Raw genomic sequence first — 16,705 nt, 5'->3', positions numbered from 1 at the left:
ATGTACCTAACATGGTATTGGAGAAGCACATATTTTATGATCAATATGTTAAGGACTAACCGCTGATCCATGCTACAGACTTTCATATATGCAACACAACAGTCTGCTTGTTCAGCGTCAGATTCTTTTTTTGCAACAACAGGTGTTTGTACACTGTGTCCTTCGCACAAGCATCTGTTAACTGTATGCAGAAGTGTGCTTTTCTGGTCACAATAAATCCCCATATATATAGGTTTCTTTGTCAGACATGATATACCATTGACAGCAGTGACACCCGAAGAATGCTCCACAGCTGAAATTTGCTTCCTTTCTTCTCTTTTCAGCATGGAATAAACCTATTACTTGTGATACACCATTGCGTGGCTGACATTTGTATTGCTTGTGAGGTTCCCAACAGGGATGCAATTCTAGAAATAAATTTAGAATTGTTATATAAAGGCTGTAAAGTATTACAACTGCATATAATATAACGGTGAGTTTCAGTACAGCAATCAGTTGTAGTAAGCAGTGTCATGCTTTCTGTTTACTATAGATCTTCTCTTACCATGAGTCATTACTTGATCTTTATATGGAATCTAATATGGAATATATCTTTATATGGAATCACGCAAACTCTCAAAATCCCTTACTTTTTTGTATCTATGCTTATGTGATACTTGTGGAAACACTAAGAAAAATGGAACTGTAATAGTGTCACCTCATGTAGTGGGTTTTGTTGTAATTCTGTCAAGTTAATTCATTTTTGTCAGTGAACCATTGTAAGCCTAACTTTTTAAGCATTTCCAATAGTGTATTTAGGACTACTCCTAATCTGATATCCAATAATTCACTTTTGACTGCATTTAATAGATCTCTAGCAAAATTTTCACATGAATAATTGTATTTTTCACTATACCTTGACCTAATGTATTCACTATTTCTACTAAAGCTTTACAGCATGCAAAAAATAATTTTCTCCATTATCTGCTAAACCCAGACCTTGCAATGCCTGCTGAGCATATGCCTAGTTAGCACATGCTTCTGTATTTGCAATTTTCCAAGAAATTAGAGCCAAATTTGAGCTTCCAAAGAGACCTCCAATATCTCCAAACAAACGTTTTTTTTTCCCCGAGCACTTCTTGGTGCAATTTAAGTTTGATATAATTGGGTCATCTATAATTAGTGTAGATATTGCTACACTTTGTTTAAACGAAAGACGAAAGATGGACCGTATGCGGGAGATGAGAAAACAAGAAGCCGAAAACCAGGATGCCATAATCCGTAGTCAAAAAGTATCAAGTTAAAAAAACCAGGAAGTCAATCCAAAAGACCAATCCGAAAACAAGATCCAAAACCGAAGTCGAGTCAGCAAACTAGAAGTCTAGAATAACCAAGAAGCAATCAAGATAGCAAAAGGCTCTGAATTGTATCACGAGAAGTTCAAGCAAATACTGAGCAGGGAGATGAGAGTGAAGCAGGTTAAAGTACCCAAGAGTAGGGGTGTGTCTGATTACTGATTTCGCACTGTAATGCGAAGAGGTGTGTCAGGTCCTCATTGGGCAAGTTGTAACAGATATGCTTTGTTGCAGCCATTGTAAAGTACTGGTTTTGTTTCTACAATTGATTACATTTTTTATATTGCAATACAACATTAGCTAAAACATAAGTTACCTCTAAAGTAATGATTTTAACATGCAACATTGCTTCCCTAAGAAGTCCATCTGTTGGTGGTGTCATCAATGTTGGACATATTGTTAGTATTTTATAGCCACAGGCTGTTGGATTGAAACATTGTTTATATTCACAGTGTTTCCTCTGGATAACATTGATACATTTAATTGAATAATATTGTCCATCGAGTCCATTTGTCCATAAAAAAGGTTTCAAATTAGTCCATCTGGATGTAATTAAAATCAGTACTAATTCATACTCTGGGTCCTGGGATGCTCCTAGTATATGTTGTGATGCACATAATGAGTCCAGTTTCATTTCTATAAAGAGCGGTTATTAGCCAACTGTCATAAGTTTCATTGTGTATTCTGAGTTTGGATAAATTGGATGATAATCTTTTCGGATATGGTCTATATTCCCACCATGTTATACATTGTCGTGCTTTACTTGGATTCAAACTGGATTTAACTTGTACGGCATTCCTGGTTTTTCCAGCTTCACTTGAATCATATTTTTACCTGGTGAACAGACCTTCTCCACTCGCCATCTGCCCTCCCTATTAAGTGTATATATTGGCCATTGTTAATGTACTAACTCTTCGAGGTCTGTCCCATGGTAATCTGTAAAATCTAAGTATGTTATATCCTGGATCCTGGTATATTGGAACACCATTTCCTGTCCTGTTAATAGAAATAAAAGAAAAATGATTAGTATTCATTGTTTAGTATTATCTTTGTCTTGATTTCCATTCAGAAAAGGTTTCACTTGCATCCAATAGAGCCATTGTGCATTACCTTTTCCTGAAACTGATACACTTGTATCTCTTTTTCTTGTGGTTTTATTGAATGTGGCACTGCTGCAAGTAAGTGTTTTACACACTAAGCAGGTATTCTGACCTTTCCAAGCCTTACTTTGGGTTTCGTGAAGGAGGTTTCGTGAAAATGCTACAGGCGCGCCAAAATCATTTTCGAACTTGAAGCTAACTTTACCCCGGTATGAAAATCGTCCTATGTTATATGTGTATCTGTTACTGTGTGAAAGAATAAAGTGCTTTTGATTTCAACCATTAATTTCAATGGCTACTGACATTTGCTCTGCATTGAATAATCAACACACCACACCGTGATAGGCACTGGACTCCTGGTCACCACATAATTATAAGCCAGCTACCTCTTCAAATTGACGACAGCAGGTCTATTTGGCATCTGTGCCCGACTTGCTTAGTCAGTAAAGCATGAGACTCTTAATCTGAGGGTCGTAGGTTCAAGCCCGATGTTAGGTGCAGTGTATGTCATTATCTTACAGAAGGTCTCTAATTACCTTAATGGTACCTAGCACTAAATGGGAATGCATATATTTGGTCCAGTTAAAGATTATCAAGAAGCAAATTTCTTTCCTTGCTTGAGTAAATGAATCAAGGACTCTGCTTTAAATGTATTTTCATTGGACACTAGGACACAGATAAACGCAGTGAATATCATGCCACATTATAGTCTGAAACTGCATGATCAAAACACTGCTCATTATTGCAACCATTATTGGTATCTTAGCTCCTCTCTATTTTTTATACAGTAGAGTTTCTTTAAAAAACACATGCCTGTCAGAAGGCCAAGAAATTGCATGGCGAATAAGAGGATTTACTAGTATTCTAATAAAATAAATATTGTGAAACCTTTGCTTTCATACAAAAATTCATGTGTAAAAGTGTCACTTTGACTTTACAGGTAACACGTTCAATATGAAAACCAGCCAGCAGCCATATCACCCTGCAACTCACAACTGGCAAACCATGGAAGCTAAGCAAGTGTGAGCCTGGTCAGTACCTGGATGGGAGACCTCCTGGGAAAAACTATTGTAAGAGGTGTTAGTGGGGCCAGCAGGGGGTGTGCTCACCTTGTGGCCCATGTGGGTCCTAATGCCCCAGTATAGTGACGGGGACACTGTGCTGTAAACAGGTGCTGTCCTTCGGATGAGATATAAAAGTGAGATCCTGACTCTCTGCAGTCAGTAAAAATCCCAGTGTGCTTCCAATTTCCCATTGGCCTTTACCAATTATGGCCTCCTAATAATCCCCCTCTATCAATTGGCTATATTGCTCTGCTTTCTGGTGCACTATGGCACTATGGATGCTGCACAGTGGTGGTGGAGGGGAGTGTCCAGAAAAGCACTATAATATAAGTGTAAGCAATTAATTAAAACAATGATAAATAACCGCACTGGAAAATATCGGAAAACAATGGCTTATCTCACTATTCGCACCAGGCGCTCGGACACAGACATGGCCGTTCACTAAGGAAATTAATGAAGAAGAGGAGTGATATCACTGCTGCTGGCTGTTTAGTTTAATAATTATTCACGAGGACAACATGGGTCCGTGCAATAACTCCACAAGCAGTTTGAAAGAGCGAAAACAGGGACGTTTCGCGTGTGAGGTGAACGTGATAACTACCGCGCTACGGCAACGACAGTACACCCTACCCCCAGAGCAGGATAGGAGACTCCACATTCTACAGCTCTCTAGCATTAGAGGAGTTCCGACTAGAGAAATGGGGACAATCTTCTCTTCAGGATGTGGAAATATTTTCCCGAGAGTCCCGAGAGCCACACTGCTGAAACCAGGTGTTTTACACACCAGACAGCCCCCAGAACCTTATACAACCTTGCTGTGGTTGTGGCCCCTTTCTTTATTTTTTTTATGAGTTTTTCAATATGGCACCATTAGACAGGCGGTACATGGGGATAGTACATTGTGCTCTTCACGAGTCAATAGCTCTTCAAGCACAACAGCCACAGTGCTGCAACCAGGTGTTTTACACACCAGACAGCTCCCCTAACCTTATACAACCTCGCTTTGAGTTGTTTAACATTTCTTTCAAATCCCTTGGGTTCATCAATCATTTGATCATTTTTCAGCGTGGAATAAACCTATTACTTGTTCCTTGGAGATTACCATCTGCTGATAAGATATGATCGCTATATTGACCATATACAATTTCTTGCATAAGGAATTCATATTTTGCATACACCGATCCCCCCGGAGTCCCAAGTGATTCTGGTTTTGGAAAGCTAAAGGACAATGAGCTTCACGATACCAGGGGGACAGTGGGTGGTCAAGTCTCCCCTAAACAATGGATCTTGTCAGATTATGATGTCAGTGCATTTAATAAATGTTGTTGAACTCTCTTTAGCCCAAATACAGAGGAGCCCAGACCCAGAATGTTACACATACTGACAGAGAGTGATCTCATTATGTGTGTTTGGATTTTAACAACTATTTTTATTGTTTGCTAGAACCAAAACAATCTATGTTAGACATTTTCATCTTCAGCCAAAAATACAAACCTGTGTACGTAGTGTGGTGCAGGTTCTTGTCCCATCCTGCTCTTGGTCCAGGTTGGAGGGTTGCACCGATTCTGAATCTTGTTAGCTGGTATGGATGGGTTTGGGGGTGTTGATACCAGAGTGGTCCAGGAGGGGGATTCAGGTGTCTCGGGGGCATTCTTGTTTTTCTATGAGTTCAGGTTGATTCTGTTGGTTCTGTCATGAATCTCCCTCACGCAGGCAAGCGCTCCCGCATTCCCTCGAGCTCTCCCCATACCAAACGTGCACATGTCAATCAGTCCTCTACTTAAACCCTCATCTGTCCCCCGGTCATTGCTCACGATTGAGATTCTCTCCCGGAGCTTACCTACTAACTACGCTTTTGCCTTACTATGACTTCTCCCCTGGACCTCGACCCCGCTTTTCCGACAACTGCTTTAGCCACTCGATTTTGTACCTTCGCCTGTTTTACGCTTTCTCGGATCCTGACCCCAGCCTGTCTCTTCATTTACGCCTCTGCCTACCGACGCAACTTCTACGCCTTCCCGGACTCGGGCCCCTGCCTGTTTACTCCGAATACGCCTGCGTCTCGCGCCAACCCTACCAAGGGCACCGCATTGGATCCCTATCCTCAGCAGTCAGCCCCTGCGTGACAGGTTCTGAGTGTCTTGGTTACATCCGTTTGTGTGTATAGATGAAAAAACTATTGAAGAGCTCCCCCACACCCCCCACCCGTCTCGGTGGAAGTTGCCATGTTCAAAAAATCCTAAAAAGATAATTAAAGTTGCACACAACAAAGCATGACTGTGAAAGGTCAGGAGGCCTGCCTAGTGAGCACAACACTTGATTACAGTCAAAAAAAACATTAAAAAATAAAGAAATGTTCCACAACTCAAAGCGAGGTTGTATAAGGTTAGGGGAAATGTCTGGTGTAAAACACCTGGTTGCAGCACTGTGGCTGTTGTGCTTGAAGAGCTATTGACTCATGAATAGCACCCCCCGCCTGTCTAATGGTGCCATATTGAAAAACTAAAATTCTTATTAAAAAAATAAATAAAGGGGCCACAACCACAGAAAGGTTGTATAAGGTTAGGGGACCTGTGTGGTGTGTAAAACACTTGGTTTCAGCAGTGTGGTTGTTGTATTTGAAATGCTATTGAGCCATGAAGACTACCCACCTATCGCACTGTGTTACCTGTAGTGTAATCTTCAGAAACTCATTACAAAATAAAGAAAGGAGCCACAGCCACAGCAAGGTTGTACGAGGTTCTGGGGCCTGTCTGGTGTGTAAAACACTTAGCTTCAGCAGTGTGGGTGCTGTATTTGAAATGCTATTGAGCCATGAAGATGACCCACCTGTCCCAGTGTATTACCTGTAGTGTTATCTTCAGAAACTCATTACAAAATAAAGAAAGGAGCCACAGCCACAGCAAGGTTGTACGAGGTTCTGGGGCCTGTCTGGTGTGTAAAACACTTGGTTTCAGCAGTGTGGGTGCTGTATTTGAAATGCTATTGAGCCATGAAGATGACCCACCTGTCCCAGTGTATTACCTGTAGTGTTATCTTCAGAAACTCATTACAAAATAAAGAAAGGAGCCACAGCCACAGTAAGGTTGTACGAGGTTCTGGGGCCTGTCTGGTGTGTAAAACACTTGGTTTCAGCAGAGTGGGTGCTGTATTTGAAATGATATTGAGCCATGAAGACGACCCACCTGTCCCAGTGTATTACCTGTAGTGTTATCTTCAAAAAATCATTAAAAATTAAAGAAAGGGGCCACAGCCACAGCAAGGTTATATAAAGTTAGGGGGCCTGTCTGGTGTGTAAAACACTTGGTTTCAACAGTGTGGGTGCTGTATTTGAAATGCTATTGAGCCATGAAGATGACCCACCTATCCCAGTGTATTACCTGTAGTGTTATCTTCAGAAAATCCTAAAAAATATAAAGAAAGGTTCCACAACCCAAAACAAAGCTGGGAAAAGTCAGAGGACCTGCTTAGTGTGCAAAACACTTGCTGCATTGTGGGTGCTGTGGTTTAAATGCTATTGGTTTGTGAACAGAATACCCCTATCCCAGTGCATTGTGCCATATTAAATAAAAGCATGAGAAAGTGTTCTGTGTAAAAAAATCGGTTTGAACATCATGGGAGCTGTTTTTAATAAGCTGCTGAGAAAAGAATATTTTAATCTTCCTGCTGTCAGTAGTATTGTGAATATAGTTGACCCTTACCTGAATGAAAACAGGGCGTAAAGGAAGGGTTTCAGAAATCAAACAAAGCTTTATTCCCGTGCTTACAGTCTGGGTAATGGGAGACTGCGCTGTTCTGCTTCCTATGGTCATATACGGGTTTTTCGCATGAAGCCGTATTGAACAGTATTTCTCGTGTTGTGAACGTGTGCACACAGCGGTCCCCCGGGTTCCAGTTCTTGCGTAATTACGCATCGATGAAAAACCGGAGGTTTAAAAAAAGATAATTAGCTCACTGATAGTTTGATGTAAAGGCTGTGGAAATATCCACAAGTCGTGGTCTTTAAAATGCATTTGGTTTGACGGCGTTCTGTGCTTCCATTGCGAAGATATGGACAAAAGAATATTCGTGCATGGTCAAAAAAATGTCATAAAATCGAAAAAGTAAAGGCTGAGAAAGCATCCACAATGTATTTTATACACAAAACAAGCATTCTCGCAACTCTAAGAGGTTTCGTGAAAGCGCTACAGGCGTGCCAAAATCGTTTTCGAACTTCGAGCTAACTTTACCCCGGTTTGTAACAATGGCAAAAAACAAATGGGCTATTTGAGTATTTACTTTTTTTTTCCAACAGCCTAAACATTCATTCAGATCTGTGCATGTGATGTCATACATTTTACTGCCCTTGTGTGTTTAACCCTTGTCGAACGGGTTGTAAAAGTATCTTCCCTGAGTGCTGGCTCACTGAAAAAAAGGCTACAGGAGCTCCGTAAATAAGTTGTTGTGTGTGTGCTGCCCAAGAACTTTCTCTTGGTTATTGCCTCACGAACCCCACGTTCGCTACAGCGCATCGTGGAGCAAAACAGACTGGCTGTGATAAATTAGCCAACAGTTTGATACGTTTGCCTATTTGATAGTTGTAGTGTTTGAGCGAAAAGGATTAAGCAAAGAGACCGAAAACTTACCGTTATCACAAGAAAGTGGAGCATGACTATTTTTTGTACTTTCGCATTCAAATCTGCAATGCTAGCGCCTACGCGAAAAAGGAAAATATAGAACCACATTTATAAATTGCACACAAAACGTATGATGTGGACTTTCCTGCTAAAAGTCAGTGACAGAAAAGAAAAGTTGAAATAAATTAAATTACAAATTCAACTAGCAGCAGTCGGGTTTCACGAGGTCTAGTACGAGCTTACTGCCTCCTATGGGCTCTGTATTTGTTAGCGGTACAAGACCGGCCGTGGAGAAATGAAGTGAGGAGGGTGTGTACGTTAAAAGGCTCGTAGCGTCCCTGGAAGGGCTCAAACCACCACCCTTTTGGTTAACAACTGAGCCACAAAGACGCATGTACAGCTTAACACTTCTAGGTCTCAGTGAAAGTGATACACTCCGTAAAATTTCCAGAGATTCATTTATTTTAAAAGGAAAATCACCAACAGCGGCCGAGATCTACTGGAGTTTTTTCATTCTATACTGCGATTTCTGAAGGGTACCCTGTGAAAATACGAGTTTTGACGAGAAGGGATGGACATATAAGGTCAAAAGGCTTGGGGAATTGAACTTTAAGGTGAAGACTGCGGGTTCAGTAGCAGCAGAACCTGATCAGTATCAGTTGACTCCGATATACTTTGAAAATGAACTTGGGGATTTAGAGTCAGACGTGCTACCGTTGCACCATGGGGTACTTAATTTAAAAAAATAGAAAAAACAATCAGTGTTCCTGGATCTGTAATTGAGAACAACACCTGCACAAGAGCTGCGCAGGAAGAATAAAATGTGGTAAGAAGAGACTCTCTTCGGAAGAGCTGCGCACTTCACATGAGATTTTTTTTTGTGAAGCTGATTTGTCTCCTTTGGGGAATTCAAAGGCACGGACAGCCGTGACTTCGTGGCGCAACGGTAGCGCGTCTGACTCCAGATCAGAAGGCTGCGTGTTCAAATCACGTCGAGGTCAGCTGTTACTTTTTCAGGTTCTGCTGGTCCTGAACACGGAATTCACACCATACAGTTGAGTTCTATCTGTACACCACATAGATAATCTAAACAAAATAGAGCAGTACAGGACACGCAGTGTAGAGCTCACAGAGGCTTACAGTCTCCAGCATTGGAGTGAAGAGGGAAAAAAGAACTTGTTTTTTTTAAGAGAAAAGGCACAGTTCACATCTGCTTAACATCACGTCCAACTTTAGAGACAGCTACATCAGATAATGGAATCCCGGAAGTTTCAGATAACTTTTTTTAATACAGGTTCAAGCAAACCTGAAAGTTAATGAGTTTCCGGACACTTTTGTTTTATTAAAAAGTGCCTGAAGCCTGAAAATGTAATTTAATAAAAAAAAAACGTTATTGGACATTAGCAGGTGCTTTTTGTAACGATTTGCTATTTCATGCTGGAAAACAAAGGAAACAGACCCAACGTTTGCTTTCAGGTGCGGTTCATTACATAATATACATCTATTACTGAGGAGCTTGAATAAAATTTACACGAGCCAGGTAGAAGTCGAACCTACAATCTTATGATCCGAAATCAGACGCGTTGTTTATTAAACCGCTGGGATTTCACATACCCTGAATTTCCCCATAGTGTGCTCAGCGTCGCTACTAGTAATGCACCGCTCCGTCTAAAATTTCAAAGTGAGAAACATGTGTTTTCTGATTTTTTATGAGTTTTAAAATATAATCTCTTTAAATCAGACAAGGGGTTTATGTTTTGCACTGAAATTCCGATTGACTGAGAATTCAAAGAAAGACTGTTTTCTTTCACAACACCGTATAATTATCACATCCACCAGACTCTCCAACCTCTCCAGACCTTGCTGGTTGAGCAATTGCTCCGATAAATTAGGTCACGTATCATGTTAAATCATTTCTTCTCAACACAACATTTCCTGGTGCACGTTTTCTCTATGAAAAAAAAGACATTTTTCCCTTGCACGATTTCTCGTTTTTTTATCAAAGCTACAGAAATAAAAAAGAAGTGTCGCAAAAGAACTCTGTCGCCCTTGGGAGATATCAAACGCATTGGACATGAGAATGCCAGATAAAAGCCAGTTCTCTTCGTTTCTCAGTGTCGGGGCTGCTATGTAAAAGAGGCAAGTTGCTCTGAGCGCAGGTTCAGCGCTTACTGAACGCAGATGTCTCAGAGCGGTGTGTCCAAGCGGCTGTAAAAGGGGATAGTTGTCCTGTCACCGTAGCCTAGTTGGTTAAAGCGCTTCTCTATTAAACAAAAGAACCGGGATTCAAATCCCAGCCGTGTCTTTCTTCCTGGCAAAATAAACGGTAAGAGAGTTTTGTTTAACCCAAAGAGTTTAAGAGAGTTTTGTTTAACCCAAAACTTGGCGCAATCGGGTCTTGCAGGGTGACGGCAAACTTCTTCAGAGAGGGAGTCTCCCACGCACGGCTTTTCTTCATCAAGAGCGGAGACAAAAGAAACAGACTTCAAACTGAAATTAATTACTTCTTGAGCGTTTATGACCGTCTTTAAAAAGCTGAGAGCAGGCGAAAATGTCTTTCGAAATGAGGAAATGTCTGCTGACAGTAAACAGCTCCTCTTTAGTACAGTGCTAAGAACCCCTGTTTGGTGCGCGGCAGAACGGGGTACGTTTCTGTGAAAGGGCCGTGGTTTATTTTTTTAACTTGTTGAATCATATTGAAATGTTAAAGAACGGAGAGAAAATTGCTATTGACTAGGATGGCCGAGTGGTTAAGGCGTGGGATTTAAGATCTAATAAACAAATGTCCATGTGGGTTTAAACCCCACGCCTCGTAAATTCTTGTAAATATTCTGAAGTGAGAGATAACTTTGAAGATTTACACTCTATTTAAATGTCATTTCACTTAATTTCAGTTCTCTTCACTCCCTGGGATAACTGAACTCACAATCGCATACTGAAGGCTTTACATGCATTATCTGTGATACAGCTTCTAATAAGAACGGAATGAAAGTGTAATAATAAATGACATTGTTTTAAATAAATGTGTATTGATAAACTTCATAATTAATAAAAGTGGTGTGACAGGAAAGCAAATTAAATATTACAATGATATTCCAAGCAACTGATGGATGCGTAAATTCATTATGTCGCGACAATTTTATTCCCACTATAAAGGGTAATATTCTAATGTAGATCCAGTGTTCCGCTTAGTCTGCTTCTGAATGTCTTCTTTCAGTCTGTCCTCTATTTCAGTAACCTCTAGAGGGCGCAGGATTGGGTTCCTTGAAGTGAAGAACAGGTTAATTAAGGAGCTGTGGACTGATTTCTGCGGCCGAGTTCGTTGTAGTCTTAAGTTAAAGAATTCTTCGATTTTAAGAAAAAAGACAGTTATGTTTTGTGTCTCATGCCGATCCTCTTCTCGATCCAAATGAAAGGTTTAATATGATCCCTCGAGAAAGAAAAGAGTCAATTTCCACCTGTAATGATTGATGGCACACCAAACATTTTGTAATATCCCCGGAAGTGTATACAGTAGAATCCTGGTTCGTAGCTTAAATTCAAGGTAACCAAGACTAAGGAAAAGAGTTGGAAACTTGATGTCTTACTGGGATTTAAATAACCTGGAACATTTCACTACATTGTGTAGTGTGTGCGAGGAAACAGCTCCTGTTATCCCTTTGATAGCTCAGATGGTAGAGCGGAGGACTGTAGTAGGAACACCTGGGAATCTTTAGGTTGCTGATTCGACTCCGGCTCGAAGGAAGGCGACTTTTGTGTACTTTAATCAAAACAATAAATAACTATCACTCACATGTTGATCAGAAGCTCAATAAATGACGAAGCAGAGGCTCCTGTTCCGAATTCCCCTCACGTCTGATGGTCTTGTTCTGACCGAGATCAATCTAAATTGGTGGAAGGGATTTTAACTAATCTGGTCTTTGAATTCAGGGACTGCTCTATCTGCTTTGTAATTCAAAAATAGATACCAATGTCAAGTTTTTTGTAGATAAAGTGTTGTCTGTTTTCAAAAGTTAGGCACTTAATTGGCTTTATGATTTGGTATTGATTTTGTATAGTTATATTATTACATTTGTGCTTTCTCTGTTTTTATTGTATTGTGTATTTTTTAATCAAATGCTTACAAAGGCAAACAGGGCACACAGTACAAGCTACTCTGCACTTTTGGGAGTATAACAGGTTCGATATAAAATCGCAAAAATGTAAAGGGGAAAATACCCCAAACTGCGTGTGAATCCCTCCTTGAGGTAGGCTGTTGTTCTATTGTTAGAAAAATACGACGTACTGTGCACAAAATGCTGTATAAAACAACCTGATATTTTAATAATTATTATTTTATAATTTGATAAGTGTGAGGCCCCGGATTCAGTTCACGTTATCTTCAGTCCTAATTTTTTTTAAACATGAGATCTTCCCTTCCTCTAGTTGAAGTCACACGATGAGATCTATTTTTTTTTCCACGTTGCGATCCAAACAGTCTGACAGTGACCAAACCAGGACAGATTCTGCTGGGAGCCGGACTGAGGTCATTCTCACTCCCTGTGCTGGTACACCTTATCTAATTTTCACAATTGCGATAGACTTCTTTAAAAAAAAGTAGATATAGCCCTGAAAAAAAGCCTTAGCTTTATCAGTTTTTACATTAATCGATTTTGAATCTAAGATCGAATTTTTAAAAGGTTCAATTTATATTTAAATTGAAATATAGCGTGCATACCTAATCCACCAACGGGCAGAGCAATATTTTATGGTGGATTTGTATGGGCATCTGTATGATACCACTACAGCACTGGCGCAGGTGCAAAATCCACTTTCACACAACCTTTTCAGTGTCTTCTCTCTCACATGATCCGGAGCGCAGGACCTTATATCGTTCAAATGTTATTGATTGCTGATCGTTCAGTGGGGGTCCGGATGTGTCTGTGCGGCTGAAACCGGACGGCACCGTCCCAGTGGGCAGTGATTCGTCGAATATACGTATTGTAACGCCCTCGCCTGGTGGTGAGGAGGAAGCGCCCCTAGGCGCTCGTAGTACCGCTGGGCATGCTGGGAGTGGTAGCCGGGAAGAGTCTGAGGGTCAGCACGATGACCAGCGGCTGACCCTGCCTGTGTAAATAATATCCTAGTAATTCTAGTGCCCTGTGTAGTCCTGTAAAAGTAGAGTGTGTTGTTAGGTAATTGCCACCCTAAATGTGTGTACGTGTTCGTCAGTCTCCTCATGTGTGTGTAGATCCTGTGTTTGGTTTTGGTGTGGTTGTAAAATAAAGCCAGTGCTTGGTTAATCGCGTCTCCACTGTTCTTTAGTTCTGAAAAAGAACCTGCCAAACGCTACAGTATATATCACGGCGAAAATACGGCTATACTTATATATACGTTGCCGCGACGTATAATCAACGTTGAATTGCAACCGTAAAATCGACAACGTTAATAAATGCATATATAACGTCGAAAACACATCTTACACAGTCCCTGAGGCTTTTTACTGTTAATGTCTTGTGTGCTGCAACTAGGAGTATACAGCAATCTCCTTAGGTCGCTGGTTCGATTCCGGCTCGAAGGAAGGTGCTTTTTGTGTACTTTAATCAAAGAGTAAAAATAGCGAATCTTTTTCTCTCAGACATTGATCAAAAGCTCAATAAACGACGAAGCAGAGGCTCCTGTTCCAAAGTCAGCCCACTTCTGATTGTCTTGTTTTGGCCAATATCTGATCTTTGAATTAAGGGAATACTCTGTTTGCTTTGTAATTAAAAAAAAAAAACATACAGTACAAATGTCAATTTCATTTTGGTTTCAAGATCGCAATTTAGTGTGAAACATAAAAGCCAGCTGGATAAGCTTTATTAATTTCCCTCACGGGATCAATAAAGTATCTATCTATAAATCTCTTATACGTCATTTACAATGGCCTTTCAACTAATAGCCCGTGCAGGGATCAAACCCTAGCTGTTGGTACACTACGAGTTGCGTAAGGCTCTGTAACGCGCAGATGAGAAACTAACTTCTGCTTCTTCATTATATACACAGTGAGCTATATATATGCGAGCTTACTGCCTCCTACGGGCTTTGTATTTGTTAGCGATACAAGACCGGCCGTGGAGAAATGAAGTGAGGAGGGTGTGTACGTTAAAAGGCTCGTAGCGCCCCTGGAAAGGCTCAAACCACCACCCTTTTGGTTAACAACTGAGCCACAAAGACGCATGTACAGCTTAACACTTCTCGGTCTCAGTGAAAGTGATACACTCCGTAAAATTTCCAGAGATTCATTTATTTTAAAAGGAAAATCACCAACAGCGGCCGAGATCTACTGGAGTTCTTTCATTCTATACTGCGATTTCTGAAGGGTACCCTGTGAAAATACGAGTTTTGACGAGAAGGGATGGACATATAAGGTCAAAAGGCTTGGGGAATTGAACTTTAAGGTGAAGACTGCGGGTTCAGTAGCAGCAGAACCTGATCAGTATCAGTTGACTCCGATATACTTTGAAAATGAACTTGGGGATTTAGAGTCAGACGTGCTACCGTTGCACCATGGGGTACTTAATTTAAAAAAATAGAAAAAACAATCAGTGTTCCTGGATCTGTAATTGAGAACAACACCTGCACAAGAGCTGCGCAGGAAGAATAAAATGTGGTAAGAAGAGACTCTCTTCGGAAGAGCTGCGCACTTCACATGAGATTTTTTTTTTGTGAAGCTGATTTGTCTCCTTTGGGGAATTCAAAGGCACGGACAGCCGTGACTTCGTGGCGCAACGGTAGAGCGTCTGACTCCAGATCAGAAGGCTGCGTGTTCAAATCACGCGAGGTCAGCTGTTACTTTTCCAGGTTCTGCTGGTCCTGAACACGGAATTCACACCATGCAGTTGAGTTCTATCTGTACACCACATAGATTAGTACATAGAGCAGTACAGGACACGCAGTGTGGAGCTCACAGAGGCTTACAGTCTCCAGCATTGGAGTGAAGGGGAAAAAAATAACTTAGTTTTTTTTAAGAGAAAAGGCACAGTTCACATCTGCTTAACATCACGTCCAACTTTAGAGACAGCTACATCAGATAATGGAATCCAGGAACTTTCAGATAACTTTTTTTAATACAGGTTCAAGCAAACCTGAAAGTTAATGAGTTTCCGGACACTTTTGTTTTATTAAAAAGTGTCTGAAGCCTGAAAATGTAATTTGAAAAAAAAAAAAACCCCGCTATTGGACATTAGCAGGTGCTTTTTGTAACGATTTGCTATTTCATGTCTGATTTAAAGAGATTATATTTTAAAACTCATAAAAAATCAGAAAACACATGTTTCTCACTTTGAAATTTTAGACGGAGCGGTGCATTACTAGTAGCGGCGCTGAGCCACTACTAGTCTGACTACTACATCTGAGAAATGCCAGATAAAAGCCAGTTCTCTGTCACCGTAGCCTAGTTGGTTAAAGCGCTTCTCTATTAAACAAAAGAACCGGGATTCAAATCCCAGCCGTGTCTTTCTTCATATCTTGTAGTGCAGAACGTATCATTACGGGCAATCACAAAGGGCTTGATTTCGTTAAATGCATGTATTCATTTCCTTTCTGGAAAACTTGTTTTTGATTAAATTCACACAGCTTGCGAAAAATGAAATTCAATTCTTGGTTATCAGTGCAGAAGAAATATTACCGTCTGGCAAAATAAACGGTAAGAGAGTTATTTTTAACTGAGAACTTGGCGCAATCGGTTAGCGCATTTGGCTTTTAACTGAAAGGTTGGTGGTTCGAGTCCACCCAGGGATGGGATTCTTCTGCAGTATAAACGTTGTCTTAAGTCAATTGGATTTCTCAGCGAAACCATAACCATTGTAATATATGCAGGAAATGCGAGTGTTTAACACGTGTCAGGGTCACCGGGAAATGTCCAATAATGCCCAACATTGCAACTCCACAGAAAAAAATTATCGTCGAATCTTCATTTATACTCCAGTTGAATCCTCTGCTGAAATATTTTAAAAATACAATGCAGGTTTGTTTGATAACTTGACAAGCATTGTTACGATAGCACTGTGCAGTTGGATTTTGATATTTTGACATATTTACCTTAATATTAAACATAAATACTATACAGTCTATTGTAATTTTAAAATAAGTTAGCTGAGGATGTAAAGGGGTGAAAGGGAAAGGTCAGAGGGTATAGTAAAAACAAGGTTAGGATTGGTGGAGGTGGTAGGGGTGTTGATGGTTTTTCTCTGTAGAGGATGATTGAGGTTTTTATCCTTCTCTGAAGTGAGAAATTGGAAGAGTTGGGAGTTGAGGGATCTGATGAGGTTAGTTATAAAAGGAAGTTGATGTGGAGCTGTTAGCCGTAAAACTTCCAAAAGTCTTTAAACTGCAGTAAGCAAAGATAAAGGATATTATCTTTGCTTACAGCCCTGTCTTTCTCACACCTGAAGAAGGCTCCACGGCCAACACGTTATGTTTCCTTTCTTCTCTTTTCAGCATGGAATAATCCTTTACTTTTTCCTATGCAGCCTACGCATGCTGACACAGCTACCCACCTGATATATAACATTCCTATAATCACAACTATGAATGTCCACTGTGGGTATTTTTTCCATTATTAATTATTT

The 16,705-nt window shown here is 40.4% G+C and overlaps 1 non-coding gene and 1 pseudogene across 1 annotated transcript; both read left to right on the top strand.

The window, feature by feature from the left end:
- The window catches only part of LOC138242338 (zinc finger protein 850-like), a 1,462,105-nt pseudogene that overhangs the window by 719,824 nt on the left and 725,576 nt on the right, over window positions 1-16,705 (top strand).
- On the top strand, window positions 9,044-9,115 carry trnaw-cca (transfer RNA tryptophan (anticodon CCA)). Its single transcript has one exon. It is a non-coding gene; the product is annotated as a tRNA-Trp (tRNA).

This window comes from Lepisosteus oculatus, chromosome 14 (genome assembly GCF_040954835.1).
Source record: "Lepisosteus oculatus isolate fLepOcu1 chromosome 14, fLepOcu1.hap2, whole genome shotgun sequence".
Lineage (NCBI taxonomy): Eukaryota > Metazoa > Chordata > Actinopteri > Semionotiformes > Lepisosteidae > Lepisosteus > Lepisosteus oculatus.
Note: the sequence above shows the minus strand (reverse complement) of the source record. Positions and strands in the feature narration are given on the sequence as shown.